General features: G+C 39.2%; 1 pseudogene; it reads right to left on the reverse strand.

Annotated features, from left to right (window-relative positions):
- Nucleotides 1-2,320: 2,320 nt before the first annotated feature.
- Nucleotides 2,321-27,306, reverse strand: part of LOC141612122 (heat shock 70 kDa protein 16-like) — a 46,402-nt pseudogene continuing 21,416 nt past the window's right edge.

A 27,306-nucleotide genomic window follows, 5' to 3' on the forward strand; every position in this document is an offset into this window, starting at 1 on the left:
AAATCAACTAAGAAAGGATGTAGATGTCAAATTAGTAGAGTAAATTAATTATTAATTATTAATAGCTATAAAGATGAGAGGAAACTAAAAAGTTTATTGACATTTACATTCTTTTGTATAACATAAATTTTATTTTTATTTTCACTAATTATATGCATGTGACACATCATAATTCAAGATGACTTTTGATAGGAGACATTACTTAGTGAAATGTTTAGTTTTATCTTTTTAAAATATTGTATAGATTTTCCGTGAAAATCACGTGACTTTTCTAGCTCGTCATTAATAATTATTTGCTCACGTAATTTTTTTTTATTTTCTTATAGTGTCTTGATACTTACATCATTCTTTATTGTTTATTTGTTATTGCATCATATTTATATTATTCTTATTTGTTATCTATAGGCAAATGATATTGTATTTACTCGACATTTAAATGATATTTTTTTCTAGTTTATAACTTTATTAAAATGATGATATCATAAAAATAGTAAGTAACATCAACCATAGTTATATTTTATGTTTGAAAATAATAATTATATTGAAAAATTAAACTATTCTTCACTCATTTTCACTTAACCATTGTAACATTTAATCAAATAAAAAAAAAGTTAAATGAGATGGATATAATAGATCGAGATAAAAAAACATCGATATTACTGCAATATTCTCACTTCAAAAATTCAGAAATAAAAAAATATATTACTATTTGATAGTCAAAGTACGAGCAAAATATAAATTTTATTCAATACATATGTAATATGTTGTTAATCCCAACAAATTAACTACACATTATTAATTAATGAATACATTAAAAAAAAAATTCCAAAACATTACATTGTTCTTAAGAATGTGTGAGACAAAAAAGTTAAGGGTACAATTTGGTCAAGCTAGAGTTTCATTCACCAAAGTTGGACATTCTTTCGCCACAACGGATGGTGATATTCGATCATCAATAATCTCAAGTGTCATCATCAACATTCGACAACACAAAAAACGAACAATACGATACAAATGCTTTGTTAATTATACATTCTCTTTTCTTCTATTTTTCTCTTATCTCTTCATTTCTCGTTCATTTAATTCCAATTCACCACAAAAGAAAGATAATTTTTTTTTTAAAGTTCAATCAAATGAAAACAAATAGGTAAGCTGGATTCTCATCTACTAATCTTATTTTATAGGTAAAATTTGTTGATGATTTCATAATTATGGAATATGAAAAATTTGGTAATAAAGAGGAATAATTTGTAATTATGAAATAGAGTAATGTTTGGAAGATGAAAGTTTACATAGGATAAATGATTATAATATATTGATTACTACTTTGTCTTTTTGTATTTTGTTTTTAATTTATTTTTTCATTAATTTTTGATCTAGCATATAATTGTAACTACTCAATCTAGCATTTTTATGTTATTGTATAACTTGTATTGCGTCACGACTCACGTGTCTTTCTATTAGCTACTCAATCTAGGCTTTTTATATTATTGTATAGATAGCAGGTAAAAGTTAGCGTGGGACCCACTTTTTAACTTCAAACTTCCCCTTTCAATTACCGTACAAAGTAAGCCTGCAATTTTTTACCAATATAAATCCTTTCACTCCCCCTGCCCCCCACTCAATTTATATCCTCAGATTAATGTAAGACACTGAAAAATGTTCAAAATCCGGAAACCAATTGCACTAAGGTACTAATCTCTCCGTAAACATATACTCAAGCTCTTCTTTTCACAGTTACGCAAAACAAGGTGACGTCAAATACAATTATTTTAAAATGTATACTGATTCTAAAACGTCATCATATGAGAGATCTCTATTCTTGGCTGATGCAATAAATGAATTTCCCATAGACAAGATCCTAATCTTTTGCAGGGATGAGTTGTTGGGTAAATTGAGGATATAATGTATCTTGTATCTAAATTTATTTGTTTTGAGTCTTCTTGTTTATAAATAGTTGTATCAACAAATGAATTGTTGGGTAAATTGAGAAAAAAAAAATTAATAATGGAGAAGAAAAAAAGGATTAGTAAAGAGATGGTTAAGAGAGTGAAGGTAGTTAAGGTGTAAATGGCGTGAATAGAGGGAAGCATAAAAATGGGTGGTATCAATGGCTTTTAGAGAAGGGAAAGATGTGTTGAAAAAAAAAAAATCGGTAAAACAAGTAGCCTTCCACTTGTTCTATTGAAAGGGGAAGGGAGTAATAGTTGGGTTATCCTTGGTTAAATCAAAGTTTGTAGTATTTTGCACATGGAGCCTAATAGTTTAGAGTATTCCTATTAAATAACCCTAAATTAAATATGTAAAAACACGATTAGATTTGGCACCCCTGTCATGCAGAGGTAATTAGAGTACTTAATAACCAAACACAAATCTGTACAAAATAAAACGGAGGAAATATCTGAAACATCAATTTGCCCTTTTTTCCCCCCATAATTATAACTGATTATAATTATACAATTCACTGCATTTCCCTTTTATCATTCCAAAGAATTTAAGCTTAGGCCGAAAATTGAAGAGGCAACAATACTGTGGTAACTGGTAATCACACGTTCGAACAGTGCTCCGAGCTCTTGCTCACCAACAAAAAAATATTACAAAGAATGGTCAGAATCCAGATTTCCATCGCCATTTCTGCAAAATTAGAAATAAATATAAATTAGATTAAATGGGCAGGGTAGCTGGAGGCAAGGACAAACTGAGTATTAACTTGAAGTCTGTAACTAATAATGTTTAGTAGTCTCCTCAGAGATGATTTTATTGTAATAGTGATACCATATCAAAATTTCAACATCATCAGAGGCTTAATCCCAAAATGATTTGGGGTCGGCTGACATGAATCATTCTTTAGAATCGTTTATGGGTGAACGCAAACCTCAAAAAGTGAAAATATAGAAAAGAAAAAGTGAAAAACAAAAAGGGAGTGAAACATAATACAAAAGCCAGGTAAACTTATGGGCTTTAAAATAGGAATCTGGATTTCTTTTATTAAAACTAACTTTAAATCGAGAATAAAGATTAAAACGATTTTGAAAACCGAAGTAAAACTTAACGGTCCGGAATACCTTAAAAGTGAACCAAGAAATAAAAAGTGAACCAAGTAAAAAAGGTGTAATAAAATCCGAAAAAAATAAATAAAAACATTAAATGTTTCAAATAACGTCAAATACTAAAAATCCACATGTATCATTTCCCTCAATTGCGTCCTCTCCGTCACCATTCCCTCATCAAGCCCGAAAAATCTCATATCGTGCTTTATCACTTTCAGCCATATCAAAATTTCAAACAAAAATAATCCCTTGAAACATATACCCATCATGCGAGTGGTCTCATGATAAGGGTTACTAACTAACGAGATAGTTTCGTAAGAGAGTCTCACATTAACATAATAAGAGACAAAACATACAAGTATACAGCACATTCAAACTAATAGAAAAGAAAAAGAAAATGCGATAAAAAATTGACTACCCATCATGTGACAGGTCTCGTGATAGAATCATCAAGAGACTGTCAAAGAACTCATGACATCTCATATGAGAGTGTTATGTTGATGGGCCACACACTAAAATCGCCGGAAAAAAAAAAAAAAAAAACACAGAGATAACACAGCTCACCATATTAGAGTTCATCAATTCCAGCATTGATCCTGCAAGCGTCAATCTTCTTCCATATCATCTCGATTGCTCCTTTCATCCGAGTATGACTCATTCTCTTGGTGAGGGGAACCTTTTGATTTAATGATGTAATTCAAACTCCTGCATGAGTTTACAAAATAAGCAAGCAGCAAGATCACTTCAAAACATATCTGGAACATTTGATATCAGAGAAGGAAAAGCATACTCCCAACAAACAAGCATTTTTGTGTTCCAATATCTATAGCAGATTCCAGCTAATATCAGAGAAGAAGAAACGCATACACCAACAAGCAAGTATACGGAGGGACACTTCAGTCAGGGGCGGAGCTAGGGTTCAAAAATATAAATATGTCTATAATGTAGGGTATTTGAATTTTATATTTCAGACCATTTTAAATATATATTTATGTTATCAAATTTGAAATTGGCACATGTAATAAATATCGACTTGTTTCCTTAAAAGTATTGAAATATAATAAATTATACTCGGAAATCGAAAATTTAATGAATAAAATTGTAGTTTAAAATATCCTAATATTTATGTAAGCCGAAACGGCCACAAAAATGTAAGAAAATGTTGTGTGAAAGGCTCGAACCCATGATCTTCAAAAAAAACTACCACTTTTAATTACTATGTAGAAAGCAACTATGCTACTATTTTACAATGGTTATACTTGATAGTAAAAGCTATTGATCATAAAACTATATAGGGCCATAGCCCATATAGCATACCCCTCCCTCCGCCCCTGACTTCAGTATAACTTACAAATCTTCAAGAGAATGTTTCCTAATATAGCAGAGTCCAACACTGTGACACTCGTGTTGGATACTTCTAAGGGTGTCGGTGTAACATAAGTGATATAAGAGGCATGAAAAAACAAAAACAAAACTGATCCATACTTTAGAAGGTTATTTGCTTCTTTCTCGATATCAGATGACCACAACACTGGATCTTTATTTTTCGGCCACGATTCCTGCTGCTGAGTCTTTTCCTGAAGCCATTGTTCATATCGAGCACATTCAGCCAGTACCTAAACAAATATAAATGTTAGAAGATCGACTCTGCAAAAACTAATTAGCAGAGTATTCATTTATGTTGCTAAAATCCCCATAAAAATACATACAGCTTCTCTTTTACTGACTGGTAATGCATGTGAACCTCTCTGCCATTCCCTAATGGCGTTGAACAAATGTTTTGCAGCACGTCCTCGGGCCTCCTCATGTTTATAACGACTTTCGATCGGATCAACCAACTACAAAAACAAAGTAGGATTCAGTTTAGTCATCGCTGATGAATCATCTAAGGATATATTAGTAGATTGAAACGTCTATAAACCTTCTTAATATCATGAAGTGTTTCCGCATAAACATTTGCAGACTCATCTTCTCCCTCCTCATATAACCAATCTTCGGTCGGCTGCAACTTCTCTTATATAACTCCCTTTTCTGATTCAGTAGCAAAAGCCTGGTACGCACTCAAAATCTACGCGAGTATACAGCTGAGTTATTAGCCAGAGGCACACCAAAGAAAACCTTAAAAGAAGAATTGACAACATAATGGTCAAATGTATACTAGATAGAAACGAATGTGAAACACAACAAACACAATGTGGTACTAAAGCACACAAATTCATTTGATCTAATCTCAGAGGCGCTGAGGAGCTACCACAAATCCACCATGTAAGGGTAAAAGCATGTTGGTTGTATCCGACCAACACCATCCAGTACGTTAATTGGCTTGGTTCATAGCATAAACAGCAAATGCTCTCCAATATCCATGTGCAGCCTATCTGTCTCTCTTCACTCCCATCCCCTCGAAGGTTGCCATAAGGAAGTGACGGCATGAAACAATCAAGTTGGCACGTTTGTAGGTAAGCAGGATAAAAGTTCAGGAGCAATTCCAAAAGTTATAAATCTAAAAACAAATGCACACTGACTTCCACATAGTAAATCTTTTGGGCATGGACTGAGCTGTTGGCCGATATTTTCTAAACGGATATCATGTAAGCATGTCAAACTCTTTCATCTTGTAACACTCGCCATCAGAGTAATATGGTTGCACTTTTTATTATTGTGAGGTAGCGGTCAGTCGATGCAACTTTAGAACCAATTTTCATATTAGGTAATCTGGAACAGCCTCTCTGTAGCGATAGAAGAGTAAGGCTGCATACATTAGCCTCCCCTCTACCCCTTGCCTCGCAATTTACGTGAGCCCTTGAGACACTGAAATAATGTTGTTCTTATTGTTGTATTAGTATGGCTGGATCTAAAAACAAAATTATTTTATTTGACAACGAATGCCAAAAAGATAAGATCACGAACATAAACGCAAAGGTTGTCCTTGAAGATCAAGATAAAGGAGCAACAACAAATTTAGTGTGAATTGGAGTAGTGCGTGCTTTAGATCTAAATTGAAACTTTAAAAATACAAAAGAGTAACAAAGATTAGAAGTTGTACCTTATTACGCATTTCATACACATAAGCCTTCAAAGAGTTTTTCTTCTCTTTTGCTTGTTCGACCTTGCAATCTTCCAGGGCCAGTTCAGCTTCCTTCTCTTGAGCACTAGAAAGCTCTGCCTCATCCTAACCGCCAATTATTCTCTCATTAATTGGTATGTCCATCCTAACGTTTTCTCCGTGACTCTGGGAAAAGAACAAATCAGTTATTAACACTGTCTAGGCTGAGTTCCCCCTTTCTGGAAAAGAGGGAAGCCCTTTTCAAAAGCAAGTAGCTCGAACAGCAATTTTTTCTTCAACTGAGTCATCTTATAATCTATAATCAGATTTTGATATTATTTTATATTTCAAAGACTGCTTGATTTATTTGTATATTTCAAAGACTGTCGACACTCGACAGCATAGAGAGTAGCAACTACTTTGTGAAGTTTTTGAGGGTAACTGTGAGGCATATGCATTTTGTGTAAGTACCGGGCCCAAAAATATTTATGACACATGAATGATACAAGGCTGCGACAATCAATTTTAAGCTTGCCAGGTCTTCACCTCATTATGCAGTGCGCAATAGCCAGCTCTTTTCCTATTGACTCATCTGATTATGTATAATTCTTACTCTCTGTTGATGCGTTAGCTTCTTTGAAATTAATTACCAGTACATTTTATTTATCTAGGGTATACAATTTTACTCACTATCTGTGCAAAGAGTAGTAGCAATGAAGCAGTGGACCAAAGGTTATAGAAGATAAAAAAAATTAATTAGGTGGGCCAGCTACAGATTGCTGCCTTGGCTATATAACAGCAGCATCAGCAACAACAACATTAGCCTAATGCCTTAAGCCCTTAATGGCTCCGCAAATTAGGGGGTAAGGGGGCGGCGGGGCGGAAATATGCAACCTTACCCAAACTGTTCACACAAAAGGCTGTGTCATGACCCAAAAAACAATACGTCGAGAATTGCATCGAATGATGGCTAATTCACACTTAAAAGAAGAGCAACAAATTTCGCGAGTCATTTTGTTATATTTTATCATAATCCAAAACTGGAAAAAATTGAGTCGTTGCACCACTGAAAACGGGAAACCAACATAGCGATAATACTCCCCAAAAAAAAAATAGTGACAAGGGGAGAAACTGGTCGCCCGACACTGACAAGTGTGACAACTGTAATAGTATTAGATAAAAGTTCACTGCAATTTGAATTGGAGTCTGTCAAAGACTGTCTCATGTGACATTGCTAGTTTAGTAAACCAAAAAACAAGTGATAACTCACATGGCAGCCAGATGCTTGCTTAGAATGTTGGGAAAATCTATCTTCCACTCCAATTCCTGCATAAGGAGGTCCATAGTCAGCTTCAGCTTCCATCATTTCCGTAGGCATCTCTCCATTGCTTCTGAGAGTTACTTCATGCATATCAACACCTACAAGCTGAGATAACAATATAAGAGTCAACTGGCTACCCATAAAATTAACAAGTATTGTAACATTTTACATACCAAATTTGGCAGCAACTGAAATGCTTACTGAGGCAGATGCTAAAGTAATGGTCCCATGACGAGTTATACAAGCTTTAATCTTCACTTTTCCGCTTTCAATCTGAGAGGGTAATGGGCCGATCTACAAAAGACGATAACAAACTTTTAATAATGGCAGAAAAATATGCCTGATGTCGCAACTGATGGAGACCTACTTATCTTTGCTATATGTGGACTTCCTATCTTTTGATATACTACCATAACTTCTTTATGACATCATTTTCTGCAACATTCAGACTCATAGCACATGGTTATTCTATAATCATACAACATGGATTGACGGTTCAACTAAGGCCTTCCTTCTCCATTATTTCTCCACTAAAAAGATAATATATGCCACTTTCCTTTAGTTTTATAACCTCTGCTTATGGCCAGTTTTTATTTTGTTTTTTGATATTGTGTTGTACTCCCTCGGTCTCTGAAACATCTTCCATTTTTCACTATTTGGTTGTTTCTGAAATACCCTTCGATATCCCACTTGCAATTAATCTCAAACACACAATCAACCCACTGACCTACTTACATCACCATATGTGGTCCTTGTTACTTTTGTTTAATACTCCTTAAATCGTACACTTTTGGTATTTTGGAAGGTATGTAAGGCACGGAGAGAGATCTTTCAAGGCACTCTTACTGCATCTTTCTTTCTTGATGGCTTATTAAGCTCATTTTAACTCTCTCTCGTTTCACAAGTAATAAGGCATAGCAATTGATAAGATATCTTTCTCTTGCCTTACCCTCACCCCTATTGCTAAATGATGACTTATTAAGCTCGTTTTAACAATCTCTCGTTTCACAAGTAATAAGGCATAGCAATTGAAAACTATCTTTCTCGTGCCTTACCCTCACCCTTATTGCTCTTATTCATTTCCCGTGAACTCCGTCTCCTCCTTTGACAATCATATAATCTACTTTCCTCTGAAGCCCAGTCTCTTACTAAACTACAGTCTCTTCCCCCGTGATAATTCTATGAGGTATCAGTAGCAGTTCATACTACAAAAGATCTGTTCATATAGTAGCACAAATCAACACAAATTCACCTACTGACTTTAAGGAACAAGTACCGTGGAAAGGCTGATTTGAGAAGATACGCCAGAAGGCAGCTCCTTTTCATCATCGTAACACGCTTCTATGTGATATGTGCTACGGTTGTGCAATCTAATAATTTTATCACTTGGAATAGGATGTCCTTTAGGAAATAATACACCGTTACGAAGTGATTGTATTGGACTATCACCTGCTAAACTAAGTCCAATGGAGAATGGTAACGTATCCTCGACCTGTAAGTGACAATGTAAAACACTGGCTGAGTAAAAACACAATAGTAATGAAGCAACATTCAAGCTCATGACTTGTGCTAAGGACACATCATCTGCAATAGAACACTTCTATAGCTATATACCTGCCAAACAATTAATGGGCCTCCCACAACAGAAGCAAAAATCATAAGGTAAACACTATCTCACAACCCCACAACATTCAAGATAAGGCAAGACGCGAGAAAGCAGATAAATTTAGACTTTCCTTGGTTCAATGAATTATGGAAGAACGGATACATAAAGTCTTTCAAAAATGAGTCAGCATCATAATTTCTTTCAAGTTTTAACATGATTCAGTATTCTTTTACTTTTTAGCAATCAATTTATTTGTACATATGTGAAAACTAGACATCCTTATTTGTACAAGTCTAAAACAATAACAAAAAAACAGAGGTATCACCAAGGAGGATGAACGCAAACCTCGTAATCCTTGACACGGAACGTGGGGCTAAGCATGGCACATTGCAGCGCACATCCACGAGACACACATTCACTAGCATTCAGAGTCCGACGCGGTTCTTGTCTAAAAAATGAAGACAGAGTTCTTCCAATAGCGGGTATTCGAGATCCTGATCCGACGAGCTCCACGGACTGAATCCTCTCAAGAGTCACATCAGAATCACTGAGAGCTTTCTGGCATGGGACGACAATCCTTTCCAATAAACCTGATGAGAGCTCTTCAAATTCATCCCTCTTATAAAACCCTTTACATCTTTCTCATCCATCAAACACTCTATGTGAAGAGGCGCCTCTAAATTTGCGCTCAAGACCTTTTTTTAATTTCTCGCAAGCTGCTCGAAGCCGAATACATGCCCGAGCGCTGGAATAAACATCAAGATTATACTGTTCCTTAAATTGCGCTGCAAAATGGCGAAACAAAACCTCATCAAAGTCTCGGACCCCTAAGTTACAGTCAAAGGAGTGAGAAAGTATCTTCATATGTCCAGATTTAAAGGAAACAACAGCAACCTGAGTATCAGAGTGCCCAACATCGACAAACACAACACACGATGGATCCAGATTGGAATTATCAGTCCGGTAGATACCATAACCAAGGGCAGTAGCAGTACAGTCATGCATCAATCTCAAAGGGCTAAGACCAGCAATTTTAGCAGCATCTAAATAGAGGCTCTTTTGCAACTGAGTGAAATAACAAGGAATCCCCATCACACATTCTGAAACATCTACTTCCAAGTTTTTCTCAGCCGTTTGCTTCAAATGCGAGAAAATCATCGCCAATATTTGTACAGGGGTAAAGGTACACCTTTTACCCAAAAACTGTAGATGAATTAGGATACCACCATTACTAGCTTGCGAGGTCTCAAAAGGTAACAACCTCAAATCATTCTGAATGTCAAGGTGATCGAAGTTACGACCTATCAATCTTTTAACCTGAGAAATTGTCAATTTAGGGTTCATCGTTGCACAAGCAGCACCTGCTGAACCTAAAAACCTCTGCTTTTCCCCAAATGAGACCACTGCAGGCGTCTCACGTTTTGACTCATCGTTCAACAACACATCAATTCCTCTTTGCTTCACAGCTGCAATCACGCAATTCTCATTTCCAATGTCAAAGCCTATCACGCTCATTTTCTCTGAGCAAATTCCAACTTACACAATCGTGAAAATGCCAGTAGCTTCCCTAAAGCAAGCAAAGCCCCAAATTAGAACAATTTCAGGACAAACCTAAATTAATTGAAGTTCAGTTTCGCTATTTAATTAACACGATGATGCCAAACCCTACCACGCTCATTTCACCTAATATGAAAACGATAATGCCAGAATCCGTATATCAAGCAACGACCCAAATTATAAAATTTTAATTACATGAAAATCCGAAATTAATTTACCACGCTCACTTTCTAAGAATGCCACTTTATACTGATTCAATAATGCCAGTAATCTCCCCTCAAGCGAGCAAAACCCTAAATTAGAAAAAATTCATTACGTGATGTTAAGCATATTATTTAGCTCTTTTTAGAATATTATTTGGTTGCTATTTTGACCAAATAACTAACATATTATGTAAATATTTTGTTCCTTCTTTTACGTCTTCTAATTAGGAACTAATTAGCTAGGTTTTCCTAATAGCTAGCTACTGTATTATGTATATAAACCGAGAGCATCGTAATACACAACACACAATTCATTTACAAAACACTTCCTTCTCTTATTGTTCTACATGTTCTACATGGTATCGTAAGCAAGGACGTTCTTGCGATTTTTTTCCCTTCTTTTCTCTATTGATCTGTCACTATGGTTGACGATAAGTCAAGTGGTGGTGACGGGAAATCTATTGGTGATGACGGCGGTAGCAATAGCCACACTATTAATCCTGTGTATGCTCTCTCGAACCAGGATGGAACGGGAGCACGCATAACCCACGTTCAACTCACTGGACCGAAAACTTATGCCGAGTGGGCTAAGGGTTTTCGCGTCGCGCTGGGGGCCAAGCGAAAGCTTGGGTTTATTGATGGTACTCTCAAACATAAACCTTCTAATCCAACGGAATACGCGGATTGGGAGGCTGTCAATTACACTATTATCGCTTGGATCTTTAACACGATTGCACCGGGTATCCGTTCGTCAATCTCTTACCGTGAAACTGCCTTCGATCTTTGGGAGGATATTCGAAAGCGCTTCTCGGTGGCCAATGACATCAAAATTTATCAACTCCAAGGTGATTTGGCCGCCTGCAAACAAAAGCCCGGTGAGTCTTTGATGGATTATTTTGGTCGTATAAAATTGCTATGGGACGACATCAATGATTATGATGGTCTTGCCCAACTGTGAATGTTGTTCGAATTGCGATTTGCAAGGCACAATTCGCAAGCGCAGAGAGGTTGAACAGGTGCGTGGCTTTCTTATGGGTCTTGATCCCGTTTATGCAAATGTACGGTCTAGCATCCTCGGCTCTCCTCCTCTGCCTGATATACATGTTGTATATTCTCGCATTGCTCAAGAGGAGGATGTTCGTACTATTGCTCAGGCCCGTGAGGAAGTTGTTTCGCCTATGGCATGTGCGGTACATGGAAAAGGTCAGCAGGCCAAATCCGAGAGTGGTAGCCGTCCTCGATTCAAGTGCACTCATTGCAATAAATATGGGCATACTGTGAGCCGTTGTTGGGAGAAGATTGGTTTCCCGGTTGGCCATCCTCGACATATACCAAAAACAGGGGACTCGTCGGCTTCAACTTCCGCGGCCAAAACTAATGTCGTGCTTGGTGAGACTCATGTCGTCGCTAATATGGTTCGCTTAAGTGGTAAGTCCTCTATTCAGTGGATTCTTGACACGGGTGCATCGACTCATGTTTGCGGTGACAAAAAGTTATTTGACTATTGTTATCCTGTTACTCCAATTAATATTGGTTTGCCTAATGGTACGAATTTGGTTGCTCATCAAGCCGGGACAATTACGATCAATGCTCGTCTTGCTTTGTATAACGTTCTGTTGGTTCCGACTTTCAAATGCAATCTGTTATCTATCTCACAGCTTCTAGCATCGCATAATTTACATGTTCAATTTAATAATTTGCAATGTGTGATACAGGACCGTGCACTGACGACGATTGGTGTGGGTGAACTCTTGGATGGGCTCTATTACCTGGCGATGGAGGAACCGGTCCGTGTTAATGTGGTGAATGATGCGGCTAATGTGGAGCTTTGGCATCAAAGAATGGGGCATCCTTCTCATCGGGTTTTGGAGCATCTTCCTTCTATTTCTCGTTTTAATAGCAATCTTATTCCCGAACATTGTGATATTTGTTTACGTGCCAAACAATTTTGCACTCCTTTTCCTTTGAGTAATAATAAGGCTGCAAGTCGGTTTGATTTAATACACTGTGACGTTTGGGGTCCCTATGCGCCTAACCGTGCTTGCAATTCTCGTTATTTTTTGTCGATAGTTGATGATTTTTCTCGGTGTGTGTGGGTTTTTCTCATGAAAACCAAAGATGAAGTACCCCGTCTTATGCTCGAATTTTTTGCCTTAATTGATCGACAGTTTAATGCTCATCTGAAAATAGTATGGAGTGACAATGGGACGGAATTACGTGGCTTATTTTCATACTTTAAAGAACATGGGATTATACACCAAACCTCTATGATAAAAACACCCTAACAAAATGCTAGAGTCGAGCGAAAACACAGACACATTTTGAATGTTGCTCGGGCTCTGCGTTTTCAGAGTTCCTTACCTATCGATTTTTGGGGTGAATGCGTTTTGACGGCTGCTTTCCTTATTAACCGAACTCCTACACGGCTTTTACAAAATAAGACTCCTTTTGAATTGTTGTTTGGTCATGTTCCCGACCTTAGTTTGGTTTGCGTTTTCGGGTGTTTGTGCTATGCCAAAAATGCTCATATTACTGATAAATTTGACTCTCATAGTAGGAAGTGTATTTTCCTTGGGTATCCTTTTGGTAAGAAGGGTTGGCATCTTTATGATATGGAAACGGGGACCTATTTCCAGTCTCGGGATGTTCATTTTGTTGAAAGTAATTTTCCGTATGCTGAGATTAATGAGCCATCGACAGATGACATTGGCTTTGATGATTCTTGTGACACGGAGTATGTACCTTCTCCTTTTCCTTCGTCCAATTTCTCGAACCCCGCCAATGGTAACTCTCCCTCCACTGCCACGGCGTCTCCTACTACTAGCAGTGGGGGGGGGGGGTCGGGTTCTATAGGCGAGCCCGATGTTAATATTGCCCAAAATGACGATGACGGTAATATACATATTGAGCAGGATGATACTCATCAGGAGCATGATCATACTCATTTAGATGACACGATTCAAGTGGACGAAATGGGGCGCGGGAAACGTGAAAAATTTGAAAATACTTGGCATAAAGATTTTGTTCGATGGGAGACTCTTCGAAACCACATTAACACCACTTTTGCTCCGGTTCCTTCTAGTCCATCCTCATCCACATCATCTCACGTCTCAGGTACTCCGTATCCTATTGCTAATTATGTAAATTATGCTAAGTTTTCTTCTGCCCATCAAAAATATCTTGCAGCTATAACTACCGACGCCGAACCTGCTTCCTTTAAGGAAGCAATTCGTGATCCACGTTGGAAACAGGCCATGGAGGCCGAAATTGAGGCATTAGAAGAAAATCATACATGGACCATTGAAGAATTACCCGCTGATAAAAAGGCGCTTGGTTGTATGTGGGTTTATAAAATAAAACGTAATTCTGATGGGTCTATTGAACGTTTTAAAGCTCGTCTTGTCACTTTTGGTAATCATCAAATAGAAGGAATCGATTTTGTCGAAACTTTTGCACCGACTGTTAAAATGGTTACTGTTCGAGCCTTTCTTACTATTGCAGCTATTAATAATTGGGAATTACATCAAATGGACGTTCATAACGCCTTTCTTCATGGGGATTTGGATGAGGAAGTCTATATGCGACTTCCTCCTGGTTTCGGTCACGGTTTACAAGGCAAGGTTTGTCGTCTTCGTAAATATTTATATGGTCTTCGTCAAGCGCCTCGTTGTTGGTATGCTAAACTTGCTCAAGCCTTATGTTCTTATGGGTTTTCTTTTAGTCCATCGGATCATTCTTTGTTTATCTATCGAAAAGGAGATGTTGTCATTAACATTCTCGTCTTTGTAGATGATTTGGTTATTGCTGGAAATGATGGTGAGGCTATTGATAAATTTAAAACCTACTTAAATCAATGTTTTCGCATGAAGGATTTGGGTAAGCTCAAGTATTTTTTGGGTCTTGAGGTAGCACGAAATTCTACTAGCATATTCTTATGTCAACGCAAGTACACGCTTGACTTGCTAAGTGAGACGGGTCTCCTTGGGTGTAAACCGGCTACTGTTCCTATGGACGAAAAACATGATTTGGAATCTTCTTTGACACCATTATTCTCTGATCCTACTCAATATTGTCGTCTAGTGGGCAAGCTTATTTATCTTACACTCACCCGACCAGAGATTAGCTATTCTGTTCACCTTCGTTCTCGGTTTATGAAGGCTCCCTCTCAATGTCACTGGGATGCCATTCTTCGCGTCCTTCGATATTTAAAGGGCCAACCGGGACAAGGTATTCTCTTACGTGCTAATGCTCCTTTAAAATTGACTGCTTATTGTGATGCTGATTGGGGAAAGAGTCCTACCAATCGTCGATCCCTTACCGCTTACTACATCTTTCTTTGTGGGTCTCCGATTTCTTGGAAGACTAAACAACAAGCTACCGTGTCTTTATCTTCAGCTGAATCGGAGTATCGTGCTATGGCTTCCGCTACTTGTGAAATACTTTGGCTCAAGGGGCTCCTTCGCAGCTTGGGTATCGATCATTCGAAACCTGTTCCGCTGCATTGTGATTGTCAAGCTGCATTGCATATTGCCAATATCCCATCTTCCATGAACGTACGAAGCACATTTAAATTGTCTGTCATTTCGTTCGTGACGAGATTATCAAGGGAACTCTTGCTCCTTCGTACGTCAATACCAAGTGTCAGCTCGCTGACATTCTCACAAAGGCTCTCGGACGATCTCAATTCCATACGATTTTGGCCAAGTTGGGCATTTCAAATCTCCATGCTCCAACTTGAGGGGGGGTGTTAAGCATATTATTTAGCTCTTTTTAGAATATTATTTGGTTGCTATCTTTGACCAAATAACTAACATATTATGTAAATATTTTGTTCCTTCTTTTACGTCTTCTAATTAGGAACTAATTAGCTAGGTTTTCCTAATAGCTAGCTACTGTATTATGTATATAAACCGAGAGCATCGTAATACACAACACACAATTCATTTACAAAACACTTCCTTCTCTTATTGTTCTACATGTTCTACACGTGAAAAACCTATATAAAAACAACATTACCCCGGCACCTCAAGGGCTTCAGTAAATTGCGAAGTAGGAGGGGGGTTGGATGTACACAACCCTACCCTTGTATTAGCAACAAAGAGGTTGTTTCTGAATGACCCAAGAGGAAAATTGCGTTGAAAACTACATGAAATGACTGCTACTTCATAATATAAAGAAGCACTAACAATTTAGCAAGTCATTTTACTTGAAGCCATCATCATCCACAACCAAAAAAAAAAAAAAATTAAGTCTTTGGCTCTATAGGAAATCGAAAGACGATATTCATTAAGTTTCGCTACTTAATCAAGAAGATAATCTCCAAACCCTACCAAGCTAATTTTCATAGCGCGAATTCTACCTTACATTAATACGATAATGCCAGTAATCTTCCTAAAGCAAGCAAAACCAAATTCGACCAATTTCATAGCCTAAAAAACCAAAATCAATCAGTATTCTGTTTCGCGATTAGATTAATTCGTAATTTGAGCAAAACATGATTGACTCGGTAAATACTAGGTCGTTAAAATACTAGAATTAACATATCAAATTAAAAATTTATAAACCAAACTCAACTCCACACTATGCTATTAAGGATAGTAGTAAAGGGAAGTAAGGGTCGAACCCAAGAGAAGGGATTTAAGACTAAAAACTTGAATTGTAAACTATTGACTACTAAGTAGGTCTCTACTACTGTAGATACCTCATTTCTGCACCTCTCGCAAACCACCCGGTGATGATTGGGCCGCATGTTTGGTACGCGGAACGATTTGTGACAGTTCGTAAGTTTATCGTCAAGCGATTGCTCAAACATTAATGTTTACCTCTTAGTTGTCATCTACGTGCCGATACGGTCGTTTTGACAGTAATTAGAATACATTTGGAGTCCGGGCCTAAAACCGTCTTCATTTTCTGATAACCGTTAAATCCCGAGTCAGAATGTTCTGGAATGTTACGGATATTTATATTCCATATTTTATAAATATTTCACAATCTTTATCCTTTGGTAAACAATTTCCCGTAATATTCATACAAGATATTAAGGAAAACCAAAATATTCCGTCCTACCATAACTTAAACACGGAAATCTTTCTTCCGCAGGAGGAAACCACTTGGGAACAGACGCAGCAGGTGCTGCGCCTCTTCCAAGAGACGCAGTGGCTGCTGCGCCTCTTCCCAGGTCCTTTTCTGCATAATTTTCGTATCTTTTTCATATCTTTCCGAGATTCACTTCCAAAGACTCTCCGAAACCCTAATTCCTTCACGTGATTAGTATAAATAGGAGCCTTCGCTCCTCATATTTCTCACGCGAGTGTCCGCCCTTCTCTTCTCCCTTTGCATTCTAGACCTTTGTTCTTACTTTTTGGCGTCTACGTGCTTGAACATTCGACCACGTAAGCTCGGATCCTTCTGAGTACCAGCCTCGTTTGCATGACCGACCAATTTTACCAACTCAACAATCAATCAACTTAATTAGTCTAATCGTTTTCCTCTTACGAGGGCACTTTCATATTTGCATTATAGTTCGAGTCGAGCATCGCTAATCGATAACTTAGTCCTTCTCGTTTCGTCAAACATGTAAGTCTGAGGGTGTAAATCTCTCTTTTATTATTGTTCTTTTACTTTTTGTATCATTATTGTAAGGTTTATGTCGAAAATACCTTTTAAAACCGATTTCTAAAACCGGGCTTTAAAACCTCTTTTTACGGATTTCCAGAAGACAAACCGTCGAGAAAGGACGCAAAGAATCGCTGCGCCTCTTGAAGGAGCGCAGCCTCTGCGCCTCTTCGTGAGGGCGCGCAGCTTCTCGCTTCCTTTCTTCTTCCTTCGTCCTCTGAAATTCGTCAAACTTTTATTTGTTTCATTTGTTTCCTGTTAATTCTTTGATATAATAGCATAGTAATTTCACATGTACACTATTTATCATTCATTAGCTTATAATTCGTCAGTAAATCCGACTTAAATCCCTTATAATCCAATATTTGCGGGTTTTCGTCATTAAACTCAATTCGGGTTTTAGAGGTTCGATTCAATCAATATTGAGTCTCTGGAATTCGTCGTTGACATATTTGCACCTGTTATTCATCGTTTGTCATCACATTCATCATTAATTCGTCATGTTTAAACTAATTAATTTGTTCAGTTAATTTGTTTTGTTAATTATTAATCTCATTAATTCGTTTAATTCCGTCTCATCCATGTTTATTGCTTTTATGACCATTAATCACATGTAAATAATCTGATAATCACTTTCATCCGAGTAAATATCGTAATCAATCCTTAAATTCACCGATTAATATTAACGATTTGCAGTTCCGGCTTCACAGCCAGAACTCACCCTTGGAACGGACGCAGCAACTGCTGCGCCTCTTCCAAAGGGCGCAGTCCTGCTGCGTTTGTTCCAGGTTGAGTTCTGTCTCTGAACTCCGTTGTTGCTTGACCTAGTTTAATTAGCTTATGTATAATTGACTATTATTCGTATTACCGCCTACTGATTTGTTCGTTGATCCTTTCTTTTACTTCTTTTTCTCAAATTATCCGTTTTAAAGATATTTTCGACATAAATCGCTCAACCCATTGTAATTATTTTAATTTTCATTATTGTAATTTTCTATCATTGTATCTTGTATCCGTTGTATGTCTTCACATGTAATTGAGCATTAAATCCTACTTCGACCTAATCGTATGTTAAATTACGTGTTCACCGACTTAGTCTAATTCTCATATGCTAGGATTAAAACTTGGATGTTGCATTGCATGCATATAATCGACGATATATCGAGTATAGATGATGTCCCTAATCATTAGTAGAGGCCGCTATCGAGGCGGGCGGGATTAGGTGTTCGATCAAAATAGCTTCCTAATATGTACCCTCACCCCTTACTCCAGATCTCTGTGAACATCCGTGTTCATTGGCATCCACGAGAGTCATTCTAGACATAGAATGCTAAGGGTAACGATTGCTTGGTCTTCATGTCTCTACTTTGTGTCTAGACAAGGCACGAGGTATTCGAACGGTTCTAATTTCCCATAAAAATTGGTGGCGACTCCACAAAAATGCAAACGCTTGTTCTCTTCCTCCGAAGCGCCCCCGTGGGCCCCCGCTATCCACAGTTTGGCGACTCCGCTGGGGAAAATACACTTACGTGTAGCCAAGGGTGAAACTTGAACAAGGTTAGGGAATAGTTTGTACAATACAATTGTCGGTTTTCATAACTCGGTCTTCCTAGACCGTTTCATTCGGCCTTCCTAGGCCCAATCCAACCCATTCGACCAATCGTCCCGTCTAAACGGTCCTAATTCTTATTTGGGCTTAAGGATGGATAGCGATTGACGTCATCCATACCATGATGCTTACTCTTGTTTGTATCAAGGGCCTTCACTACTTGAGGAAATGGACTAGGAATCAGCCTTACTCTTGTTTGGTACGAGCCTCTCCACAGACATCGGGTTTGATGGTTCGGTATGGCAACCCACCCTTTAAACCAAAACCCTTTTAAAAGCACTCAGCATCCCGTTATAATGCTTGTATAAATATTTGTACCTTACGTGATCACCATTTCTAAACGAAGCCATGGCGATTTTTGCAAAAATCAAAACCCTTTTTTAATCAAAATTTCGAAAAAGGCCATTTGATTAGCGCAAAACCCAGTCGAAACTCTGTCCGTTTGTCGAGTCAAAATTCGGGTTGCAAGCCCATTTCAAAACCTCACTTTGAGTCCACTCCTACGACTACACTATAGTTGACTAGGATACACATTTTCCAAAACTTTGTCCTTTCTTCAAAACTCACTCAACACAAGTGGCACACACCCACTTCACGAGTCAAAACATTTCTTCTTTTAGCAAGTGTGTTAGAATGGTCGATCGTGTTTTGATTCGTCATCGATCTCTTATCCAGTTTTCAAGATGCCTGGAACCAGCGACACGAACCTCAACCAACTTCAAGATGGTAATGATCGAATCCTAGCCGCGCTAGCCCAAATCCAAGTTACTCAAGACCAAGTGTATGATCGCCTTGACACCACCGAGGGTCGGATCTACGCCGTAGAGGGGAGATTGCCTCCTCACGAAAGTGAAGTAGTAGGTGACTTCGCGAGTGAATCCAAGGACGAAAATACTCCCATGGGACTAACTGTAGCTGAGAAAAGACTCCAATACTTAGAGGAGCAATTGATGTACCTTAAAGGGGATGACATTTATAAGGAGAATAATCGCAAGTATGAGGCCGTCAACTCCAAATTGCCAACCAACTTCAATATGACGGATATCCCTAAATTCAAGGGGCACGAAAACCCTTTGAACCACATTCGTGCCTTCAAGGATTACATGTCTATCAAAGGCATCAAACCCGAGATGTTCTTAAGGATCTTTCCTTCATCTCTTGACACCATCCCAAAGCAATGGTTCTACTCTTTAGAACACAAGAAGATCGCTACTTAGGAAGATGCCGTGATCGAATTTGCTAAGCAATACGCGGATAATGCTGAGATCCAAGTTAACATGCTCACTCTAGAGGTTCTTACCCAAAATGACAAAAAAGGATTCACCGACTTCCTAAGTAGGTGGAGGAAGACTAGTACCCTACTAGTTGAACGCCCGGATGAGGCTACCCTTGTGGAGAAGTTCGTGGATAATCTCAAACCCATCTATGCCAATCATTTGAGATTCCAAAACATCAAGACTTTCAAGGACTTAACCGTACTAGGGACAAGGATTGAAGATGACATCCATAAAGGGCTCTTGTCCAAAACGGTAGGTCGAGGATACCAAGGCTCAACTAGTCGTTCATACGGCTCCACTAGCAAGACTGATGAAGTTAACCTTCTCGAGCCATCCAAGAAAAGTACCCCACCAAGGAAATTCACAAATCTTGGGGACACTTACTCCAACGCTCTAAAAAAGTTAATGAAATAAGGCAAACTCCAACCTATTGGACCTACTCCTGAACCCGAAAAGAAATCCAAATTCTGGGACGAGAACTCGTACTGTGAGTACCATAGGGGCAAGGGGCATGACACAGAAAAATGCTACAAATTGAAAAATGTGCTTCAAGAGATGATTGAAGATGGTCGACTACCAATACCGCCGGGAGGTAAACCCAACAACACTCAGAATCCTCTTGGAGTTCTAGTGATTACAAGTGACGAATCTACCTTAGATTGTTCACACCTCATTTCTCCAATTGAAGATGAGATCCATGCAATCGAGAGTGAGGGGTTCTACTCTACTATCTCCCCTACCATTTCCTACTTCATCACATGGGCAAGGAGTGTGGATATACAAGTTTGGGAATTAGAAAATGTGGTGACAACTTTACATGATCCCAACGCAACACCCAAGGAGCATGTGCCACTAATCTTCTCTCAAAACGCTACTATGCAAGAAATAGTCGCCGTGGTTGATAAATTAGTCAACCAAATCATACGACTAGAAGATGAAATCATGAAAATGAGGGAACTAGCTACGATCAATGGAGTATGGGCCGATGATGATGAGGACGAGTACCTTATTGAAAACTCCCTAGTCAAGGAAATAGTCCAAAATGGTGAAGACCAAGATGTGGACCACCTAACTCGTTCGGGACGTCCATATCAAAACACTACTCAAAATGGTCCAACCAACGTTGTCACACCAAATGATAACGAAGATGAATCCACTGACCATTTGCTCAAGCAATTACAGAAGACAAAGGCTGATCTTTCAGTATGGCAATTAGTAGCAAGCTCATTCCCACATCGCCAAGCTTTACTGCAAGCTTTGGCCAAGCTAAATGTAGCACATAACTCGACACCCGAAGATGTAGTCAACTTGGTCTTCCAAGAATCACCGAAGCTAAGTAATCCCATTACTTTCTCAGACGAAGATTTGCCACCTTTTGGCGCTAGTCACAACTTAGCTCTTTACGTCACTGTCATTTGTCTAAAGAAGAATGTGCCAATGACCTTGGTAGATGATGGCTCTGTGGTCAACGTCATACCCCTCAAAACGGCATACAAATTAGGCATGAAAGAGTCGGATTGGACTCCTACCAATCAAGGTGTTCGCGCATATGATGGTACACGACGAAAGGTAGTAGGACTTGCTAACCTAACCATAGCCACAAGGCCAATTGAGCGAAAGGTTAACTTCCAAATAGTAGACATTGAAGCTTCCTTCAACATACTTCTAGGAAGACCTTGGATTCACGCTTCCAAAGCGGTGACATCCACCCTTCATCAGAAGATCAAGATCCCACTAAATAGAAAAGTAGTGACGATCACTTCGTCACCCATCAAGGCAATAATCGAAAAGAAATCAAATAATCAAGTCATTGCAGACCCAGTATATGAACTTGGGGGCTTACAAAGCGTAAGTGTCATAGAAAGAGAATTGGCACCCTTATACTATGATCCCTACTCCAACTTGGTGGTCAACCACATACTCAAATCCCAGGGATACTTCCCTGGAATGCCTTTGAACCCTATTCGAAGAAAAACCTTCGCACCATACAAGGAGGGAAACTCAAAGAGGATACCACTTGGACTAGGGTACAAACCCACTAAAGAAGAGGTTCTCGAGATGCTTGCTCAAGTTCAAAACCGTAAGTATGTAGGAGTCCAAATGCGACCCTATCTCCCTACCCTAAATGGGTACTTTGTTAAGGAAGGAAGTCTAGAACTTTTTCACGGATTTCCCGAGCCTTGTCATTATCTCGAGAGGAAGCTAGCCGGAATCGAGATCTTTCACGATTGCTACTTCATCCCTCCAGAAACGGTTCCTACCGTCAAAACCCGTTAAGCACCTTGCTTAGACGAACAAGCTGTTAGTCTATTGTTCGGAGAAGATCGATTTGTTAGAGCCGCGCAGGATGAGATCATTACCATGATACTTCAGGACGATCACTTCAACCCTACCGCGTTAATCACAGAAACTAACGCGAGTCAGCAGAAAGGATGGAGAAAATCAATCAAGTGGACCAACAATCAAGGAAGACTCTTCAAGCTCACCACTGGAGAAGGAGAGATGTTCAAAGGAGAACCAGAACACGATGAGTTCGAATCAGAGTCGGAGTCAGAGTTGGAGTCTAGAGAAGTCACTAAGGAGTCACCTCCTGTCGTCATCCCCACTCCCTTTGTTTCTCCTAGCTTAGCCTCGAGTAGTAATGTGATGGTTCGGGAAATGTCCCAACCATTTGTCCCTTTGCCGCCACCGACCACGGATCGATGGCTTCTTTGTTTCAACTTTTCTCAAACTTTAATATGAATAAATCAGGTTCTGCTTACTCTTTGTGTTATCTTGAGTGCAATTCTGTTTACGATGATATTGAGGATGACCAAGACCCAGACTCAATCGAAATACCTCCTTACGTAGCCAAAGAAATAATACAGGAAGGGGAAGGGGGACCAGTAATAGAGGACACCGAACCCATCAATGTAGGAATCGAACTAGAACCCCAAGAACTTAGGATAGGGACTACCTTGAGCTCTACCGAAAGGGCCGATTTCATAGACCTCCTAAACGAGTTCAAAGACGTTTTCGCTTGGTCCTACAAAGACATGCCAGGGATCGACAGGGATATCGCCGAACATAGAATCCCGATTAAGCCAGGTTTCAAGCCTGTAAAACAGAAGCTTCGACGAATGAGAACGGAATGGGCTCTCAAGATTAAGGAAGAAGTTGATAAGCAATTCAAAGCCGGGTTCATCAAAGTTTCCGAGTATTTTGACTGGGTAGCCAACATAGTACCTGTACCCAAAAAGGATGGGAGAATCCGTGTTTGTGTTGATTTTAGGGACTTAAACAAAGCAATCCTAAAGATGACTTCCCTCTACCACACATCGACATATTGGTGGACAATACTGCAGACCACGCATTACTATCCTTCATGGATGGATATGCGGGCTATAACCAAATCAAAATGGCCATAGAAGACATGCATAAGACCACCTTTGTCACTCAATGGGGAACCTATTGCTATACGGTCATGCCGTTTGGGTTGATCAACGCCGGAGCTACATATCAACGCACCGCAACTACACTCTTACATGACATGATGCAAAAAGAAGTTGAGGTATACGTAGACGACATGATTGTCAAGTCCAAGGATAGAGAGGGGCATATTGTGAACCTTCGCAAATTTTTCGCAAGGCTACGAAAGTACAACATGAGACTCAATACTCATAAATGCACATTCGGAGTAACGTCTGGCAAACTCCTGGGATACGTCGTTAGCCAACGAGGTATAGCGATAGACCCTTCCAAGATCAAGGCTCTGATCGAAATGCCACAACCTCAAACAGAAAAAGAAGTCAGAAGATTCCTAGGGAAAGTGCAATATATAAGTCGATTCATATCGAAACTCACCATGATTTGCGAGCCTATCTTCAAGAAGCTCAAGAAAACAGACCACACCATGTGGGATGATGATTGTCAAAAGGCATTTGACCGAATCAAAGAGATATTGACTAAACCACCAGTGCTCATGCCACCTCAACAAGATCAACCTCTTGGTTTATATCTCACAGTAACCAAAACAGCCATGGGTGCCATGCTAGCTCAAACTGTAGGAAGTGAAGAAAGGGCTATCTACTACCTTAGTAAGAAGTTCTTGGAGTACGAGTGTAAATACTCACAACTTGAAAAGACATGCCTCGCTCTTGTGTGGGCAACGAAGAAGCTACGCCATTACATGCTTAGCTACTCCGTCAAAATATACTCCAAAATGGATCCAGTCAAATACCTCTTCGAGAAACCCGTCCTCAACGGACGCCTAGTAAGATGGACTTTGATGCTCTCATAATTCGACCTCAAATACGTGCCTCTGAAAGTTATAAAAGGTCGCGCCGTCGCCGAATTCTTCGCAGAAAATCCCATCAATGACGCACAAACAATAGATACTTGGTCATTTCCGGACGAGGATATACTCCAAACTGATGTAGACTCCTGGGACCTTTATTTCGATGGAGCATCAAACTTAAGAGGATTTGGAATAGGAGTGTTGCTCATTTCTCCTGAAGGCGAGCATACACCAATCGCTATTAAACTCGACTTCGAGGTGACAAATAACGCCGCAGAATACGAAGCTTGTCTCATTGGACTACAAGCGGCAGTGATCTTAGGCATTAAAAACCTCCGAGTACATGGGGATTCATCCCTGATCATCAACCAAGTTACGGGATCTTGGAAAATTCAAAGCGAAAGCTTAGCACCATATCAAGCTAGAATAGACCAAGTTGTCCAATTCTTTGATCACGTGACATATCTACACCTACCGCGGGAAGAAAATCAATTTGCAGATGCTCTTGCAAAACTCGCATCTTTGATTAATATGCCAGATGACATGGTGGAAATGCCTTTGTGCATCGAACGACGGTCAGAGCTAGCTTATGTCCACCAAATCACCGATGAAGAGGAAATCGCGCAGGAACCCTGGTTCCAAGCAATCCTGAATTTCAAGCTCAATGGTACCTATCCACCTGATATGGACAAAAGGGGACAACGTGCTATACGCCTACTAGCTTCCCAATACGTTCTCATGCAAGGAGAGTTATACAAAAGAACACCTCTTGGTGTAATCCTACGTTGCCTTGATCATTCACAGGCACGAAAAGTGATGGAGGAAGTCCACGATGGAGAATGCGGTCCTCACATGAGTGGGCCCATGATGGCAAAGAAAATCACACGTTTGGGGTATTATTGGACCACAATAGAATCCGATTGCATCAAATACGTGAGACATTGCCACAATTGCCAAATCTTCGGGAATGTACAACACGTCCCTCCTTCATTGCTCTATACGATGACATTTCCTTGACCATTTTCTGCCTGGGGAATTGACATAATCGGGAAGATAACCCCAGCCGGAACAGGAGGTCACTGTTTCATCCTAGTGGCAATCAACTATTTCACCAAATGGGTGGAAGCGGCTTCCTACACTAGTCTCACGGCCAAAAATGTGGCAAAGTTCATACAAAACAACATCATCTGTCGATATGGTTGCCCAGATGAGATCATTAGTGATAATGGATCACATTTCCAAGCCGAGACTGAGCAATTGCTAGCCAAGTACAAAATTAGGCATCACCACTCTTCGCCCTATAGACCACAGACTAATGGCGCGGTAGAGGCGGCAAACAAAAACGTTGTCACAGTTCTCAAAAAAATGATTGACAACTATCGAGATTGGCCAAGCAAGATACCCTTTGCTTTGTGGGGATATCGTACATCTGTTAGGACGCCCACTGGGGCTACTCCTTTCTATTTGACCTACGGCATGGAAGTTGTACAACCAGTCGAGCTAGAGATACCATCCTTGCGTATTTTACTCAAAAGTCAAATCCCAGAAGCCGATTGGAAGAGGGATAGATATGAAGAACTCATCCTCCTGGATGAACGTAGGCTACGCGCCTTGTATAATGTCCAAACATATCAAGCACGTATCAAACGAGCTTTCAACAAAAGGGTTAAGCCAAGAAACATCAAGGAAGGAGACTTAGTACTCAAATCGGTTAGAGCTCTTTTACCTGTCGACCCACGAGGAAAATTCAAACCTAATTGGGCCGGACCATTTCTAGTCAAGTCCATACTTTCAGGGGGTGTGGTTAGAATCACAGACCTAGATGGGAATGAGTTTTCCAACCCGACGAACCTTGACCAACTAAAACGGTACTATGCCTAGAATAGGAACAAAAACGCGCCTCGCGTAACCTCACGTGTCGCTCTTGTGTCATGAATAAATGGCCCCTAGCCAAGCTGAAATAAGCTAATGTCACTTTGCTTTTGCATTTTGACAAATTTGTCATCCTCATATCATCAAATAAACTAAACTGCACCTTCAGAGTAAGCAAAGCTCATGCTTATTTTCTAAGTTCATTACAAGCTCTTGCTTAGAACAATTATTCTTTTACATATACTCGAACTACGCGCAAGGGTTTGATTTCATTTTCTAAATGAATACGTAGGCAATCCTTCACAGGATACAACCCACCATTTTAAAATGTAAATAGAAGGACATTTGCGTTGCATTTGGAATTCGACAAGAATAATAAATAGAAAATCGCAACGGTTTCATAACCATTTAACCTTTTTATTTAATTCATAATAGTACGCTACATAATAAAAATAAAAATAGGCTAGAATTCTAAAAAACCCACCTTTTTATTACAATAATAATAATAATAATAATAATAATAATAATAATAATAATAATAATAATAATAAATAATAGCAAAGACTCAGGCTATTCTTCCATCTTCCCTTTGCCCTTGTCATTCTTATCATATTTCTTGTCACGATCTCGAGCCGGACGCTCTTGCGCCACTTCGGACCTAATCACCAACGGTCTTTCTCGAGGCCTAGACTTCCCATTCTTGTCAATCACTTTGTCCACGACAGGAGAGGTCTTCGGTTTCTTCGAAGGATGAACAACTCGAAACCCGGCTTCTTCCTCTCCCTCAGTCAAATGCTTCTCTTTCTCTTTTTCCACCTCGCGCACCTTGTAGTTAACGGGCTCGCGCTTCCTCAATCTCTCGCGCTCTTCCGGAGTA

This window comes from Silene latifolia, chromosome 11, assembly GCF_048544455.1.
Source record: "Silene latifolia isolate original U9 population chromosome 11, ASM4854445v1, whole genome shotgun sequence".
Taxonomy (NCBI): domain Eukaryota; kingdom Viridiplantae; phylum Streptophyta; class Magnoliopsida; order Caryophyllales; family Caryophyllaceae; genus Silene; species Silene latifolia.